This window comes from Suricata suricatta, chromosome X (genome assembly GCF_006229205.1).
Source record: "Suricata suricatta isolate VVHF042 chromosome X, meerkat_22Aug2017_6uvM2_HiC, whole genome shotgun sequence".
NCBI lineage: Eukaryota > Metazoa > Chordata > Mammalia > Carnivora > Herpestidae > Suricata > Suricata suricatta.
The window spans coordinates 34900829-34919547 of NC_043717.1; the positions used below are offsets into that span (position 1 = coordinate 34900829).

General features: G+C 41.9%; 1 long non-coding RNA gene across 1 annotated transcript in view; it reads left to right on the forward strand.

The window, feature by feature from the left end:
• Positions 1 to 782: 782 nt before the first annotated feature.
• Positions 783 to 18719, forward strand: part of LOC115283288 — a 40282-nt gene continuing 22345 nt past the window's right edge. The window contains exon 1 of the long non-coding RNA XR_003904991.1: positions 783 to 828. This is a non-coding gene — a long non-coding RNA (uncharacterized LOC115283288). The remainder of the gene's footprint in view (positions 829 to 18719) is intronic.

Sequence of the window (18719 nt, forward strand, 5' to 3'; positions counted from 1 at the left end):
CGCCCCAGACCTACCGAAGCAGGAACCCCGGGGAAGGGGGTGGAGCCCAGCATCTGCTTCAACAAGTCCCCCTCCCCCCCCATTCCGATGTGATTGAGAGTCCAGGAGCTAGCTACCTGTCTCATTCCAGATCATTCATTTGTTCCCCTGTGATTTCAGCAACCAAGCCATTGATCTATTTCACAAATTTTGCTCCAGCTAAGCCAGGTTTAGAAATGAAGGGGCTCGAAGTGGAAAGTTACTCAACAAGCATTCCCTTTGTTACTCCCCGGGTTGAGTCAGTGTAATCTGAGGGCAAATTTTAAAGACTTTCAAGCCCCCTAGGCAGGTACCTTTTCTCTATTATATTCTGCCGTCTGCTGCTGCCTCCTTCTCTCCTCCCCACCCCACAGACACTGACTGATCACCAGCAATGCACCAAGTTCTCTTTACAGGTGCTAAGGGTACGAGTGAAACAGACATGTCTTGTCCTCTTGGAGCTGGACTTCTGGTGTGTGTGTGTGTGTGTGTGTGTGTGTGTGTGTGGTGCCAAGAGGTGGGGGCGGTTGAGAAAATCATTAAACAGCAAATCAATGATATAGCACATTAGAAGGTACTAAGTGCTCTGGAGAAAAATAAAGCAGGAGAGGTGGGGAGGGGGTGCTTCGGATGGTGGGAGGGACTTGCAGTTTTAAAAGCAGAGCTCGGGGGAAGCGTCGCTGAAGTGACTCTCCTGCACCGGCACCGCAACCGCCCGTTTGACTGAGAGGAGGGAGTGAAAGGTGCAGATAATTAGGGGAATGGAAGTCCCAGGCATGGAAGTCAGCAGGATCAAATACATGCCCTGAGGTGAGCATCTGCTGACCATCTGCTCTAGACCTGTGTGCGGAGACAGTGCTGAGTTTCCGGGGAGCTTTATCCGTAAACCCTCTGCAGCCTGGCCGCAGAATCCCAGCGACATTTTGAAAGAGGAAGCATCTGCATCGGTGTGTAAAGTGAGGGTTAGGATGGGGCCCGTTTTATTTACTCCATATATTTATACGTTTATCTTGACCTGTATCTGTACATCTGTTGGTGCGGTATATGTTTGTAAAATTTATTTCTAATACATAAACATAAATAAAGCCGGGCTGCGGTTTTAAAGACACAACGAACCCCAGCCAGAAGGTGGGACTAAGGTCTTCTGCTTACAGCCCTTTTTTTTTTGTTTGTTTGTTTTGTTTAATGTTTATTTATGGGGTGCCTGGGTGGCTCAGTCAATTAAGCCTCGGGCTTTGGCTCAAGTCATGATCTCACTGTTCATGGGTTCGAGCCCTGCATCAGGCTCTGTGCTGACAGCTAGCTCAGGGCCTGGAGCCTGCTTCAGATTCTGTGTCTCCCTCTCTCTCTGATCCTCCCCTGCTCATGCTGTCTCTCTCTCTCTTAAAAATAAATAAAAGCCATAAAAAAATTCTTTTAATGTTTATTTGGAGGGAGAGAGAGAGAGCATGCGGGCGTGCACAAGTTGGGGAGAGGCAGAGAGAATTTCAAGCAGGCTCCTCCCTGTCAGTGGTGGGAGGGCTTGATAAGGCTCGAACTCACAACCATAAGATCATGACATGATCAAGAGACAGACACTTAACTGACTGAGCCTCCCAGGCGCCCCAAACCCTTGGCTTCAGAAAATGTCGGGGAGCCTTCTGAAGTCACATCCAACATCACAAGCCCTGAGCCCAGTAGAAGGAATCGTATGTAGATAGTGGGCGAAGCTGGTCCTTGCCTTGTGGCTTTCATCATGTGTGGCTTTAATTACTGTTCCCCTAGCTTCAGGCCTGAGCACCTTCCTATCACGAGTAACCCCTTAGAAAAATTGTCAAGTGGTGTCTTCATGGCAACCCTTTCCTTTTAGTTATGTAAGAAAATTAGTAAGGCTCTCAGGGTGCATGATTTCACCCGAGCTAATAAATCAGGCCGTTCCTCGCATCAAGGCAAATAAGAGTCGGGGCTGGAGAGCTGGGCCGGTAATAAGTTCGGAAGAGCTTGAAGTGTTTATGAAGGGGGCCTGCTGATGTGCAGCTTCGGACTTTCCCGTGTCAGCACTAAATGTCTTGATTCAGGTTAAACAAAAGCCGCCTCTGCTCAGAAGCAGCAGTCCTCAGCACGCTCTTTCATAACCAGTTTGCCAGAAACGATGATTTATTTGATGCATTGAGCATAGAGGCCACTTCTCTGATCAGCCCTGGGAAGGATTTGGAAGGGAGTCTCAGGTTTCCCCATAGCGAGGGGGCTTCCTCTCTCCATGCAGTCCCAGACACCCCCTGGGAGTGTGATCCTCTGTCCATAGGTTTGCAGGAAACCCGTGAAATTTAATTCCAGTGGGGTTTGCGACGACTGAATTCTGGGCGTTGGCTCAATATGATCAACGCTGAGCCACTTGACACGGAATGGTGCACCTTACCCTTGGCTCCGGAGAAGTCCCCTTTTGAGGGATGTTCAAGAAAGCCTGCGTGTGGCAGTTTCAGAGATTTGGCTAAACACCATCCTGGGATGAGACCAGCAATTCTCAGCCTTCTGGGGTATGAGAAGCCTTAAAAAAAAAATCCAGATATTTAGGGAAACTACTGCTCTGGTTTTTCTTTTAGGACCCATTGACTAAGAAGATATGTAACAAATATGATGACTCAAAAACATGACTTGATTTAGTTACTTGGGCTTTGGGTTTTACAGCATCTACTGATGATTTGGAAAAAATAAATGGCCCATATATGTCTGAGATAGCTGATTTTTAAATGTTTATTTCTTTATTTTGAGAGAGAGGAAGAGCAGGGGAGGGAAGGAGAGGGGGAGAGAGAGAGAGAGAGAGACAGAGACAGAGAGTCTCAAGTGGGCTCTGCAATGTTAGCAAGAGGGTTTGAACTCATGAACCATGAGATCATGACCTGAGCCAAAATTAAGAGTCAGACCCTTAACCAACTAACTACCTAGGCGCTCCAATACACTCCATACATTTATTTTTTTTAACCTGTCCTTAAATGAATTCAAGGTTTTCACCCAAGTCCACCCCCCTACCTCCACAGCACTCACTGCCTCACTGTTGGGAATTTTGGATTAGATGGCTTTCCAGATGGAACTCTTTTGCACCCTCCAGGTCCACCCTCAACGACATAATTTGTTGAATGTCTACACTGGCGTTGTGGAGGTGGAGGGATCAGGTGGGGAAAATATCCTTGAAACTGGACTCCGTCCATCTATGGTGACAGGGAGAGAGCACAGCCCGCCTGGGGTCACTGTACCCGTTTTCTGCCTGAATGTCATCATGCCAGATCACACCGCCTTGCCAGAGAGTTCCAGAGCTTTGCTCAGAACGACTTCCTGCTGTGTTCTCTTCACCAAGTGGATTTATTTATTAAGGTCACTCTGTTCCAATGTCATCATTTATAATCTCTCCCGTGAGGATCTTCTCTTGCCTGTGTCACCCCCACACAGAGGGTACCCCCTTCTTTTCAGGAACGAATGTTCCGTGTGGGCTTACTTCTGAATGTACAAATAAGTGACATAAGGGCCTCACCGACCCTGCGCCTCATGTTGTTGGTAAGACTTTATTTTATTTTTTTAAATGGAATCATTTGCAAGCTTGATTTTCAAAACAAGAAATGCGCTCTCTCTAACAATGTGAGTGAAATGGGTTTAGAGTATGTCCAGTGTTTCTCCTACCCCAGTGATGAGCGTGGGTGTTTTATATATCCTGGCCATGTGCGGGACTCACACAGACCTTTTAAAGTTAATTAAAAAGGCTTCCATGGGCTGCCAGACTGGGGCCACAGCATACCTCTGTAACCTTTTGTATCAGATTAAAAACCTCTGACAATCAGGGAGGTTGCCAAATTTCAAATGAAGTGTTCCGAGTGAATTCAATAAGCCATGCAATTCAGTCGGGTTTATGGGGACTCCCGCTTCTGGTTCAGCGAGAGCCAGGGGCTTCAGGGGCACTGAACCCCTTCTTCTAGAAACCTGCTCATTGTCTTGCTCTTTTCAGTAGCAACTCCCTTTCCCCACCCCAACACCCACAAGGTTCCCAACCAGAGGAGACTGTTGCCCAATTTGCCATTGTGTGTGTTTTTGGCCAAAAACAAAAGGTTCCGTTACCCCCAGGATGGTAATCCCTGCACACGCACAGTAGCGGAGCAAACCTCCCAAACATTTCTGCAGAAAACTGGTTCATTTTGTTTAACACAGTGTTTTCCCGGGTGCAATTGGCCATACCTGCCTATTTCCCCCTAATAACCTTTAACGGCTTCCCCAAGAGCTTGCAACATCTCACAAAGTGCTGGTTTGGACGCTCTGTGAAAATGAACCCTCTGACTCATAAATCTTGTAAAAGCCATGGCTTTCCTGTGATAAACAGAAAGGCTCCATCCCCAGCAGAGCGTGAGCACAGGAGATGGTGGGCTGAGGACAGATGTTTCGTGAGCAGAAATGTTTGCGTTTCTCTGGTGTCTGACAGGAGACTTGCTGTGGGTGCATGGTAATGGAATATCCTATCTCTTCTGAGAGAGATTTGGTCCGGTTAGAGGACTAAGCCCTTCATGCTCCCAAGGTATGTCCGCCTAAAGCACCACTGTGTGTGTACGGTTACAAAAACTGGCTTCAGCAAACTGTGTCGCCATCGTCTGCCATCTTGTAATGCTACACCACTGGCGCCATCTTGCTCCTTCGCCCACTACGTGTATAATGATGAGCAGGCCTCACCCATAGGTAGTGGCGTCACAACTACATAAGGAAGGCCCGTCCGTGGGCACATGTGCTTAGTTCCTTATAAGGTTTAAGGGGCACTCGGTGCGGCAGTCCTGGCTAGGGTGTACCCCCAGACTGGTGCTCTGTGGCGAACATTTTGACTTGTCATTACTGGCTTCCCAAGCCCTCAACTGTCTGGGTCAGTAGAGTTTGGAGAACACTGAACACAATCTGAGTTCGTTAGTAAGGGCAGAGTCCGGGTCCCAGCAGGGAACAAGGGACACTCTCCAAAGGGTTTAACTAGAAGAGAGTTTAATGGAGAGCTTATTGATGTAGGAGCTCTTGCAGGTAAAGGAAATACTAATTATGAATAATTAACTATAGGCATGCTGAGGCCAGCTCTAGAGAACAGAGAGAACCTTGTGGAAGTTCTAACTATGTACCACTTTTTACCCTCATCCAACTCCATCTTCTTATTGGGCAAGAGGAACAACAAAGGGGAAAAAAGATTTCACAAGAATAGCCCAAGGGGTGTAGATAGATAGCCTAAGAGTCCCCACAATTAGGGCCCTATGTCTAATTGTAAGGTAAGAAGCGAGTACTGTGTTTCTAATGTTTAAAGGGTAAACGATTTGAGAATTGTTTACTTATAGATTTAAAAGAAGCTGAAGGGTATTCCTTGTATTCTGATACCTTTCTTGAGGCAAGGAATGAGCGCAGCGTCCATGCGATCTGCACTCTGTATGGGTAAAGCTGCACAATTTTTTAAAATTAAATAGCAACAGTTCCGAAGCCTGGATTCTTAGCTATCGGAAAAAAAATGTGGATTTTGATATAAATACCAAAGCAGTCCCAAAGTAGTTTAATCAACTTTATTCATACAAATGTATATATTTCTAGGTCAAGTGCTGGTCATTAATCAGTTTCTGAGAAAGTTGATGTGAATCTTGACATTTTACAGATTGAATAGGATCTACACTTCTTCAGAAGAGCTTAATTAAAGTACTCTTAGATTCATTTGTCACTTTTAGACCGTTGCTCCTTCCCCATCTCTTTGGAGGGTTCGTTATCCTTTCCTCCCCCACCTCCTTAGAATCATCATTTAACCTCCTATGTACTCTCCTCCTCATTTATTAAAAATTGGAGTCCCTATGTCACAGCTTTCATCCTTATTATTCTGGAGGTAAATTAAATGTCCCATGGAGCACCCAGCCCAACACCCAGTATTGCCTACTCCATCATCGCGTTTACTCTTTGACACTTATGCCACTCTACCCACTCCCTTCCTGCCTTTCCAGCTTACTGCTCAAACATACTCACTCTAACAGTTTCTAAAGTCCCTCATTCCACTGACCTTTCCACTTCCCCCTCTTATGGCACCCTTCTCCCAATCGATCTCACTTCCTTCTTTATCTGACATAGATTAGATCATTCTCATCATTAAAATCATTCCCTCACACGGGTCCCTGATTGACTTAGTCTGTTAAGCATCTAACTGCTGGTTTTGACTCAGGTCATGATGTCACAGTTCTTGAGATCGAGCCCTGTCTTGGGCTCTGCACTGACAGTGTAGAGCCTGCTTGGAATTCTCTCTTTCACTCTCTCTGCCCCTTGTCTACTCTCTCTCTCTCTCTCAAAATAAATAAACTTAAGACAAAATAAAATCATTCCCTTGTCAATATTCTTAGTCACCACTTCCCCCTTTCCTTCAGTCCATATTGCCTGGCAAAACTATTTCCTGGGTGAACCCAATCATTTGTCATCTCCATAAAGATCAGTTGTGAAGTCTTCCATTGCTGGAGAAATTTCATAGCTGACTGAATTATTACCATAAACCTATGACCACCAGTCCCAACCAGCCCTGCAGCACTGCCCAGCAAGCCTTACCTACCGCCTCTTAAATCACTATTTCACACCTGTTCTGACCATCTCTTCCCCTCCCCCCCACTCCTCTCATTCTTACTGGACACCTACTTCACACTTCACAGGGAACAAATGAACACCTTTGGAAGGGACCTCCTTTAATCTCTGGCCATTGAATTTCAAAGTCTACTTGCATCTTAATTCATTGCTTATTTTTCTTCTTTTTACAATGGCCCCAGTGCTCCTCCTTCAATCCAAGGTCAAACCTTCCACGGTCCTCTCGATTCCTGCCTTCTGGGGGAACCTCATTGTATTATTTTTCTTGGCTGTCTCTTGTGTCTTTAGTCTATCACTTTTGCTGCTGGATCCACTTTTCCTGACTCCTTTTTTTCTTTATTGTCTTGATATTTTGGAGGTCCTCAAAGCTCAGCCTTAAAAGTTTCAGCCATACTGGCCTTGTCTCAGTCCTTTGAGAGAATGATCTCATGACCTTTACACTTGACACACCTTAGCCAAGAGCAAAGAAGGGAATTGAGGAGTTAAGGCAGGTGGAAGGAAGAAGAGTATTTCAGACAACTTCCTACTTACACTTCAGATTTCAATTTAACTGCCAGCTTCTCAGAGAGTATGTCTGTCACTTTTCCAGCCTAGGTTGGGTCCCCCTAATTATTCTCTCCACTGTAGTCTTTATGTTTCCTTCATGGCATTTACCATACATGATTGTAACTATAATTATTTATGCAATTATCTGCCTCCTTTCTTAAGAAAGAGGTTGTTTCTATTTTGTCCACCATTGAATTCTTAGTGCCTATCACTGATTGGTTCACTCAATTTTTGTTGAATGAACTCATGACTAGTGATTCTCATCTTTGTGATTATGCTTTTTTGAAATATAATCCATTTTTAAAAATCATAGGGAGCAAGAGTATGGTCACATGGTCTGAAATTTCAATTTAATCCTGGAAATCATATACCCCTTCAAATTCTAGGGACTGCTTGTCTTCTTAGGGGGCATAGTTCACGTGCAGCCTAAATAGTTCTTAAAATTGAGGCACTTGTATAGAACTGATGCTTAATAATTCAGATACATTGTGAGGTTGCCTTTCAAAGAAAGCTGTAGAAATTTAAAGTATAATTCAACACATAAAAGTGTATGAATATCTTCTGAAATTGCATTTTTATTTCTACCTAATAGGTCTATAATTTTTCAAGTCTCCTAAACTACAGTGAACTCAATGGAATCTATACAAAATAAATACAGCCTTAATGCCAACTGATTCAATCAGTTTCAATGTAAAAAGTTGTGCTTCCTTGATTAAACAGTGAAATCAGCCTCCCTTCCACACCCGTCGAACATTTTGATAAGAAAAAACTTAATCTGTGAAGTTAGTTTGGATGCCTGGATTATTTATATGTATTTGTTGAAGAGATTTGCTGATTTGCATTTTTTCACTTATCTGTCAAATACTTTTCAATAAGGAGGCTGACATGAATAAATTAACAATTTTTGATAAGTCCCTCTGTCTCTGATGCAGTGAACCTTATTTGCAAATTTCATAGCATAAATCCCCCTGACAAATATTGTAGTGGAAGTTGTGCATAAGTACCTTCTATTTCCACTCAAAAGGAAAAAGACATAAATTTCTTACAAGATCATCTCAATAGATGCCAAAAAAGTATTTGACAAAATCCAATATCCATTGATGGTAAAAATTCTTAACAAATTGGAAATAAAGAGAAAGTTCCTCGGCCAGATAAAGAGGATGTATGAGCACCCTAAGATAACATCAGACTTAATGGTGCAAGACTGAATGCTTTTCCCTAAAGATTGGAAACAAGGCGAGTATTTCTTCTCTTATTACTCCTACTCAACATGGACTTGAAGTCTTAGTGCAATAAGGCAAGAAAAGGAAATAAAAGTAATCAAGGTTGAAGAGGGAGAAGTAAAACTGTCCTAATTAGAAGATGGCTAATGTAGAAAATGTTAACACATTTACAAAGGTTACTGCTACGTAGCCAACAGCTGCAGGAATGTCACAGGACACACTGTCAATATACAAAAATTAACTGTCTGTGCAAGCAATGAACATTCCAAAAAATAAAATTAAGAAAACAATCCCATTTTACAATAGCCTAAAAAAAGAAGAAAATACTTAGAAATAATTTGATAAAAGAGCAAGAATTCTACACAGAGAACTATAAAAGATTGCTCATAGAAATGCAAGAGGATCTTAATCGATGGAGTGACGTTGCATGTTTCAGAATTGGAAGATTCAGTACTATTAAGATGGCTATTCTCCCCCAAACTGACTTATACATTCAATGCAATCCCTACCAAAATTCCAGCTTGCTATTCTTTTGCAGAAATTGACAAGCTGATCCTAAAATTTATATGGAAATGCAAGGGACTCAGAATAGCCAAAATAGTCTTGAGAAAGAACATAGTTGGAGAATTTATACTTCATGATGTCAAAACTTAGTGCAAAACTAATCAAGACAGGGTGGTCCTGGCATAAGGACAGACCTATAGATCAAAGGAGAGTTATGGGGACAACAGGAGAACCACATAGGAAAGAATGGAACCCTTACCTCACGTCATACACAAAAGTGAACTCAAGATTGATTGTGAACCTAAATGTCAGAGGAAAAACTACAGAAGTCTTAGAAGAAAACATAGGCATAAATCTTTATGATCTGAGGATCAGACTTCTTCAAAGTAAAAACTTTTGTGCTCCAAAAGACACCATTAAGAAAATGAAAGGACAAGGGATAGACTGGGAGAATATATTCAAATCATATATCTAATACGAGAATTTTATCTAGAATATATAAAGTACTTTTGCAACTCAATAATAAAAAATAACTAAAAAAACAATCTAAGCATGAGCAACATGAGTGGACATTTTACCAAAGAAGTTATACAAATAGTCAGTGAGCATATGGAAAAGCTGCTCAACATGATTAGCCATCAGGGTAAAACCTAAATGCCCATCACCTGGTGAAGGGATACACAAAATGTGGTATATCCATACAGTAAAATACTATGGGGCAATAAAAAGGGATGAAGAGCCAGTACATGCTCCATCGTGACAACTTCAGAGACATCATATGCTAAATGAAAGAGACCAGATGTCAAAGATCACATATTGTGTGATTCCCTTTATGTGAAATGTCCAGAATAGGCAAATCTGTAGAGACTGAAAGGAGAATAGTGGTTGCCAGAGGTTGGGGATAGGGTGGGGTCAGGAATCGGAAATGATTGCTATTTGGTCCAGGGTTTCTTTTGGGATAATGAAATGTTCTGGAATGAGACAGTGGTGTTGGGTGTACAACTCTGTGAATTCACCAAACACTGTTGAATTTTACACTAAAAATGAGTGCATTTTATGTTATGTAAATTCTACTTCAATAAAAGCATTAAAAAATAAAGATAACATTGTAACAACCCCTTCACTACCAGTGCCATTTCTGTGGCAAGTGAATTCAGTTTTCCATATTAGATCAATCTTTTAAAATTCTTTACTTGTGGATTGTTAGTCCGGTGTTTATGTGAGCAAATAAATTAGGCAATAGATTTTTCTTTCTTTCATCGTCGTTTTTTTTTTCCCACTAAAAACTCAGGAGGAATCTTTTCCAGGGTCATCTGGATTGCATTTGTTGTATGATAGTTAAACCCTCAGGCTCTAGGATTTGAGGATCCTGCCTCTACCATTTAGCGGTGTTAATCGACGACACAATCACTTAAACTCCTCAAATTCTCCTTCATCTTTAAAGTGGAGCTAACAATAGAAATGACTTCATTTTTGCTGAGAAGGATTAAAAGGCTTCTTACAATGCCTGGCACAGAGTAAACGCTCAACCAAAATAAATGCAATCTACTCTATGAGCTGAATGCTAGACACCCTGATATATAAACCAATAAGCCACTTACTGATTACAAGGCTTGCTCAAGTTTCTCTAAGACTGAGCCAGAACCAAGATCTTTTGGCTCTTTGTTTTATTTCCAATCTCAACATTTAGAGTGGCATCCCTATCTGTTCTTTCCTCTTTGCCCGACCTGGTCTTGACTTTGAGCTTCCTGGACTGTTTGTATAACAGTCTCAGTCGCAGCTACTGTAGGCTGGGCGCCCCTCAAAGTGACTGTCCTGCATGTGGGAATTGTTCCAAACCCTTGGAAACTCTGGGGAAAGCCAGAGTTGCTTTGAGGATGGTCTCAGACCTATGGTGTATATGTAACAGGAAGAGCTTTTGTTCTCTTTTGGAAGTGTCTGTCAAATTTTACTTTCTAGTTCGCCATGATGGGCTTTTTCAAAGCTTCAAAATCAGACAGAAACTGTGCCTCAGGAGAAATTTATAGCCTGGATATAAAATGAAGTGGATATCAAAGGGGGCCAAGTAGCCTCAAAAAAATAACAAAATCAGAGGACAGGGAGTAATGGTCTTAGAAGTGCTACCTGTGAGAGACATTCGCAACAGAATCCAGCTCATAGTTAAATTAGCAATTTGTAGAGCACACACTCCTGTTCCAGCTACCCAGACTCTCAGCACTTTATACACTAATGTGAACCAGACTCCAAGTCAAATGTTCACACACTGACAACGTGAAGGAGAATTTCTGCTATGTGCACCTCGTTCAGAAAGAGTTGTTTCTTTTTTTTTTTAATAGTTTATTGTCAAATTGGTTGCCATATAACACCCAGAGCTCTTCCCCACAAGTGCCCTCCTCCATCACCACCACCTCCCTTCCCCCTCCTGCTCCCCCTTCAACCTTCGGTTCATTTTCAGTATTCAATAGTCTCTCAGGTTTTGCATCCCTCTCTCTCCCCAACTCTCTTTCTCCCTTTCCCTCCCCCTGGTCCTCCATTAGGTTTCTCCTGTTCTCCTGTTAGACCTATGAGTGCAAACATATGGTATCTGTCTTTCTCTGCCTGACTTATTTAACTTAGCATGACACCCTCGAGGTCCATCCACTTTGCTATAAATGGCCACATTTCATTCTTTCTCATTGCCATGTAATACTCCATGGTGTATATATACCACATCTTCTTGATCTATTCATCAGGTGATGGACATTTAGGCTCTTTCCATGATTTGGCTATTGTTGACAGTGCTGCTATGAACATTTGGGTGCATGTGCTCCTATGCATTAGCCCTTCTGTATCCCTTGGATAAATCCCTAGCAATGCTATTGCTGGGTCATAAGGGAGTTCTATGGATAGTTTTTTGAGGAACCTCCATAGTGTTTTCCAGAGTGGCTGCACCAGTTTACATTCCCACCCAGCCCTCCACAAAAATGTTAAATTGCCTACTAGGGTAAAAGCTTGGTTTGTGAGCATGATTCGTTCCAGAAACATGCCTGCAATCCAAAGCCCTTGCATATCAAAGTGAATTTCCCCACAAGGAATCATGGAAACTCAGGTGATTTGTTTCACAACCCAAAAATATTCATATAAAAATTATTATAATACTGTAATATAATACAACATAATGAAGAAAATACAACATATAAAGAAAAACAAATTTACCTGCACTTACCTTTGAAAACTTCCGTGGCTGGTGTGAGGGAGACAAGACAGGAGAGTTATTGTGTAGGATGATTTCACTGTCCCTAATGGAATCACTGCAATCTATTGGCCCAGTGGAATCTTTTTCTGCGTGGGGGCCATGGTATATGCTTGCACGGATGTTGACTATAGTACAGTATTTATAAATTCTTGTCATACACTGCATTTAATGTAACTGGCAATAAGACAGCAGAGGAAAGGGTCTATATCTGCAGGCAGCCTGACCTAGAATGAAGCAAAGCATTCCTAAGCTTATTCTTGCGTGGAAAAGCAAAGGACTGTCCATAGGTGCTTTGAAGTGACAAAAAATACACTAGGGCCAGCGGTGGGCACCTTCCAACGTTCTGAAAAAATCACTGATTTCTGCCAAATGCCACGTCCTGAGCCCGAGCATCCGAGCATGAGAGACAATCACCCACAATTCTGCAGAGAAAGAGAAAGAGAGAGAAGAACCATTGGCTCAGTTGTGATCATGTGACATTTGGCATCACGTGCTACTTGTATTGCAAGACATCACCCATTTATCAAGTTAAAATTTATTAGAAATGTTTGCTCGTCTTGTGGAGCACTCCCAGAACAAGTTACTTGCAATCCAAGGTTTTACTGTACATTCTTGGCTTGTCATTGTCTTTCTTGAGCTTCTCCCCACCTCCCCATCTTTTGTTTTGGTGATTTCTACCTGGCTCCACCATGTGCAAAGTAAGGAGAAGGCGGGGGCTGCGAGTGAATGTGGTGTAGCCTGCAAACTGATTTTTCTCCCTTCCAATCTCTCCTTGCTAATTTTAAGGAAAACCTTCTCCTCCTCAATCCCCCTCCCACACTTTGGATTCTATTCTGAAATAGCAGCTGATGTTGCTAGAAGAGAGCTTGTCTTTCATGACCCTGAGTGTAGTGAGTCGAATTTAGCCAGCTCAGGGAGTACGTTCTAGTTATTCTTCATTCGCTTCCCTGATCTCTTCTCCCAGCCCCTGCCTTCACTAATAGAGAATATCCTACACTTCTCTGTCTGCTTTGGGATGTCAACCACTGCAGACTTCATTCCCCAAGCTCCTTTGCTGCATGGTTTCTGGTTAGTTTTTCCCGATGAGAAACACTGGCAAGAGAATGGGAGTGGGATGGGAGAAGATGGGGTATTTTCCTCCTATACACTTCCTTCTTAGAGCAGAGTCTGGCAATGGTCGCTTCCCTTCTAACTACAGCACTTTTTAGACACTTCCTAGGTTCCAGTGCCCCTGGGATTCCCTTAATACTATTTCCTTCCCTTGCCCTTCTGCCCTAGGGATGCTAATGGCTTCCTGCTAGTGCTTTCTGGGATAGGCAGAATAATGGTCTCCCAAATATGCCCACATCCCAGCCCCTGGAACTGTGAGTTACCTAACACAGTAAATGGAACTTTATAGATGTGATTGAGGTCATGAACTCTGAGATGGGAGGTGATCCTAGATCATCTGGATGGACCCAATCCAATAACATGGGTCCTTAAAAGCTGCTGTGGTCAGAAAGAGATGTGACAATGGAAGCCGGTCAGAGTGAGATTAGATGTTGCTGGCTTTAAAGAGGGAGGAAGAGGGCCATGAGCCAGGGAACGTGGACAGCTCCTAGAATCTGGAAAGGGCAAGGAAACAAACAAATCCTTCTTGGATGCTGCCAGGAGGAATGCTGCCCCGCTGTCTCCTTGATTTTAGCCCATTGAGATTCTGTGCCAGTCTTCTGACCTACGGATTTGTAAGGTAATACATTTATGTTGTCTTAAGCCACTAAATCTGTGGTAATTTGTTATGGCAGCAATAGGAAACCAATACATCTTACCATCTTTTTTCTTATTGGAGAATAATTGACATGCAGTATTATATTAGGCTCAGATGTACAACACAGTGATTCGACACTTGTATATATTGTGAAATGCTCCCTACAATACGTCTAGTTACCATCTGTCACCATGCAACGTTATTACAATATTACTGACTACCCCCCTATACTGTACTTTTTTCTCCCGTGTGACTTATTTATTTTATAACTGGAAGTTTGAACCACCTAATCCCCTTCGTTTGTATGGCCCATCCCCCCAACCTCCTCCTCTCTGGCAACCACCAGTTTGTTTTCTGTGTTTATGAACCTGTTTCTGTCTTTTTATTATCCAATTTTCTATTTTGTTCATTCATTTGCCTTGTTTTGTAGATTCCACATATAAATGAAATCCTATGGTATATCTTTCTCTGTCTGACTTATTTCACTTAAGTGGGAACATTCCATCATTTGCTTTTTACCTTCCCCTTCCCCACACCACTGTAAGTGGCCCCTTTATTAACACCCTTTTGGTGAAAACATTTGGAGTGAAATCAGTGTTTTGCTCTTAAAAATGTACTTTCTTGTTTTTCTCTTCCTTCCTTCTACCATTCATCCTCCATGAGCACTCTCGTTCTCCTTTTCCATTAGGCACCATCTCAAATGTTTAATACATGTATATTTTTAAGTTTATTTATTTTGAGAGAGAGAGAACGAGACAGAGAGAGAGAGCGAGACAGAGAGAGAGAGAGAGAGATAGAGAATCCCAAGTAGGCTCTGGGCTGACAGCGCAGACAAGGGGCTTGGGGCTCCATCTCCCCAACCATGAGACCTGTGACCTGAGTTGAAACCAAGAGCTAGACGCTTAACCGGCGGAGCCACCCAGGTGCCCTTAATGCATGTCTTTATATATGAGGCTAACCTAAGAGATACATGTGAATGTACACATTTTAAATTTGTACAAACTATCTTCTACTATACATCCAATTTTTCTTAGTTTTTACTTTTCCTCCAGTGCCTTATTTTTCAGAATGATCCATGTAGTTCTCTGCCGTCTAGTTTCTTGCTTTTGATTGCTGCGTCCTTGAAACTTGAGATGCAGTCAGCAAAGGAGCCATCTTAGAGGATGGAGTGAGAGCAGAAAGCAGGGAAATTGGAAGTGGAAGGAGGTCGAAAGAAGGAGAAGGTGAGGAGATGTACTTGGAGAGATGTCCTCAAGAAGCTTTTACTATAAATTCGTAAAACGAGTGTGAGGGAGAGAATTCATCCGTAACAAGTAGCTTACTGGCATTTCCACTTGATTCAGTCTCCCTAACCTTCTGTGTGTTTTATCGGCTTACCTCGGACATTTTTCTCTGATCCCAGGAAGTGAAGAAAAGCAAGGCACAGGGGTGTCTCAGCCAGCTCTTAAATTTTGGTGCTAACCATGACTTTATTTACTGTCCTGACACCTGAATATTCATCTCCTTTGTGTAAATTTACAGCCTCCTCAATTTGGAGCTATATGTAGCTTTCAGTCATGCAAATGACTTCTTGTTTGACCCATGATAGTATATCTTTCTAAGTAATTATATTTTCTTCTCAGTGGAAATAGCTTTTTTTTGCTTTTATTCCTGATTATAAAAGGAATTCATGATTATTATAATTTAGAATTATTATAATACAGAAAAGTATTATTATAATATAGAAAAGAATGAAGATGTAAATGTTACTTATTATCCTATCATCTGATTTTAACATTTTTGGTATGTATTATTTCAGCCTTTCTTCCTCATTAATAATATTCAGTAAATATTTATTATGCAATCTACTGTGCTAGGTGCTGGGATACAGTGGAGAGCAAAAATAGACACAATTGCTGCTCTCTGGACCTTCTAATCTAGTGAGAGAGAATTATATTTAATTATATGTTATTCAACTAATGTCTGCAACAGTTGGGAAGCTTTTGCAGATGCATCAGCTGGCTACTGCCACAGCAATCCTCCATAATAGATCACTCCCAAACTCAATGGCACACAGCAATAAGCATTTATTCTTATGATCATAGTTTTGCAGGTCAACTAGGGCAGTGGTGCTTTAGATTGTGGGTCCATGAACTGGTAGAAGGGACTCTGCTTTGGGGTGTGGATTAAGCTTTGGTCTACTTTACACATGTTGATTCTAGTCCCAGGCTGAAAGGGAAAGCAGCTCCCTGGAGGATATTTTCCTCATGGTGGATCACTGGAGAGAACAAGAGAGCCAACCAAACCATGAAAGCCCATGTTACTAACAACCCATTGGCCAAAAGAAGTCACATGAACAAGCCCAAAGGCAAGGGGCAGGGAAGATCACTCTTCCTACTATGAGGACATGGCAAGGGTGTGGATGTCTGTGACAGAGGAATGAAGAACTGGGATCAGTAGTTCAACCTACCATGTAACACACACCCAGAGGTATTATTTACATTTTCTTCTCAGGGTCACAAAATGGCTGAAACATTCTTAAGCATCTTGTCCTCTTAAGATGTCATCCAAAGGCAGGAAGATATGAATCGTCTCTTGTTCTTTCTCAGAAGGCCCACTTCCTTCCGGTCTCCATGTCCTTTTACTTCTCATTAGCAAGGCTTGCTTCCCATGCCCATTCCTGATCAAATCATTGGTGGGAGGAATAGAATTGACATGACTGACCCACACTAGAAAACATTCACACCTTGGGGCTGAGGAATGACTTCTGAAACACTGATGTCCAATATCTGAGCAAAAGAGGGGTTGTGTTGACATGAATGATTAGGATAAATGACAGTTAGGAAGACAGCTGACAACATCTGCTTCAGTATCTTACTGAAGATTGTCATAAAGTTTCCAAACTATGAGAGATTACAATAGGAGAGTTTAAGTTTGGAGAGGAAAGTCACAGAAATGAGTATCAAGCTGAAATTTGAAGGATGAGTAAGAGTTGCCTGTGAAAAGAGGACGGGTAAGAGCATTTCAGATGGAAAAACATACATGAAAGTTCTGTAGCAGAGTGAGCTTGGGGTGTGTGGCCATCTTAAGAAATGTAGAGTGTGGGAGAGAATAAGAACCATACCATTCAGAGCCTTGCAGATCAAGTTTAAGCTTTTATTCTTCATGCTAAGAGCCATGGAAAGCAACTAAAGAGTTTTAAGCAAGGAAGCGATATAATCAGAATTGAGTTTAAAAAGAAGTCATACTAGCTACAGAGTGGAGACAAACAGACAAGATGCAAGAATGGATGTAAGGAGATCAGCTTGGAATTTATTACATGGTTCAGATGAGAGTAGATAACAGCTTGGCTAGAATGATAATAATAGAGATAAAAAGATGTGACTCAATTTGAGAAATATTTAGGAGGCAGAGCTCATAAAACTTAAATGATGAATTCGATCTGGGGGTGGTGACAAATGAAGGTATCAAAAACTATTCTTAGATTTCCGGATTATGTAGCTGAATCAATGTTGGTAACATTCACTGAGACAGGGACTATAAGAAGAGGTCCAGATTGGAGTAGGAAGACCATGAGTACAGATGGAGAGCTTGAGATACCTTTGAGATATTGAAAAAGAAATGTTGGATTTATGGGTATGAGATATTATGGGTTATCTGCACGTAAATGGAAATCGATGCCAAAGACATTAATAAAGGAGAACATAACATGGGAGGAGTAAAGGGTCTAGGAAGGAGCCTTGAGGAACCCCAGCGCTTAGTGGGCTATGAGATGGCAAAGGAAGCTGAGAAGGACCAATCAGAGAAGTCAAAGCAAAACTCAAATGTAGAAAGAAGACCAGAAGCCAAGAGAACAGAGAATTTCAATAAAGAGGTTAGTGGTAAAGAGAACTGAAGAAGTTGAGCTGGATTTGGTAGCACTGAAGTCATAGCTCATGAGTAAATTAGGAAATACTGTTTTGGTGAAGTGATGAATGTGGATGGATTGAAGAGTGGGAGTTGACAAAATGGAGACATTGGGTAGAAGAAACCTTTCTCAAGAGTTTGGATTTGAAGGGGACAGAATATAGAAGTGGGAAGTGCAACCAAGGGAAGGTTGGGACAGAAGTTATTAAGAGAACTCAAAGCTGATGAAAAGTATTCAGTTGAAAAGAAGAGGGCTTTATATCCAGGAGAGAAATGGCATAAGAAAGACTAAGAGTCTTCAGAAAACAGGAAGTAATAGGGTCTACATATGTATTTTTATGTACTTATGTAGTTAAAACGTATATGTTTGTGTATCTTTTTTTACATGAACTCTTGAAACAATACATATTTGGCTGCAAGAAAAAAATGCCCCACTAACAGAGTATTAAACAATAAAGACATTTAATTAATGTACATAATGCAAAGCATGGAAATTGGCATTTCTGGAGTTGTTACAATGGCTCACGTATATCACCAAACACCTGGACCAGGTTCTTCCTATCTTTTCCATTCCGCCTCTTCAGTGTCAGCGATATGCTTTTTCATGGACTCCAGATGGCTGTCACAGCTCTAAATACCTTATCCTTATAAAACATCATCCCAAGCAGAAAAGCAAGTGGGGGAGGTGTGAGTAACTAAAGCACTTTCTGTATTCACCACTCTTTTTATTAGGAAGAAATCTTAGCCTGAAGCCATTGACAGACTTCTATATTTCATTGGCCAGGACTGGGTCACATGATGACCTTGAGGCCAATTGCTAGCAAAGGGAAATGAGATTTCCATGATTGGCTCAGAGCCATCACTTTTCATCCCAGTGATTGGGGCACACTGCCACCCAAAAACAAGAAAGAGTGTGGAATAACTCTGAACTGACATCTCCAAGAGTGGCTACCATCAACAATGTTTG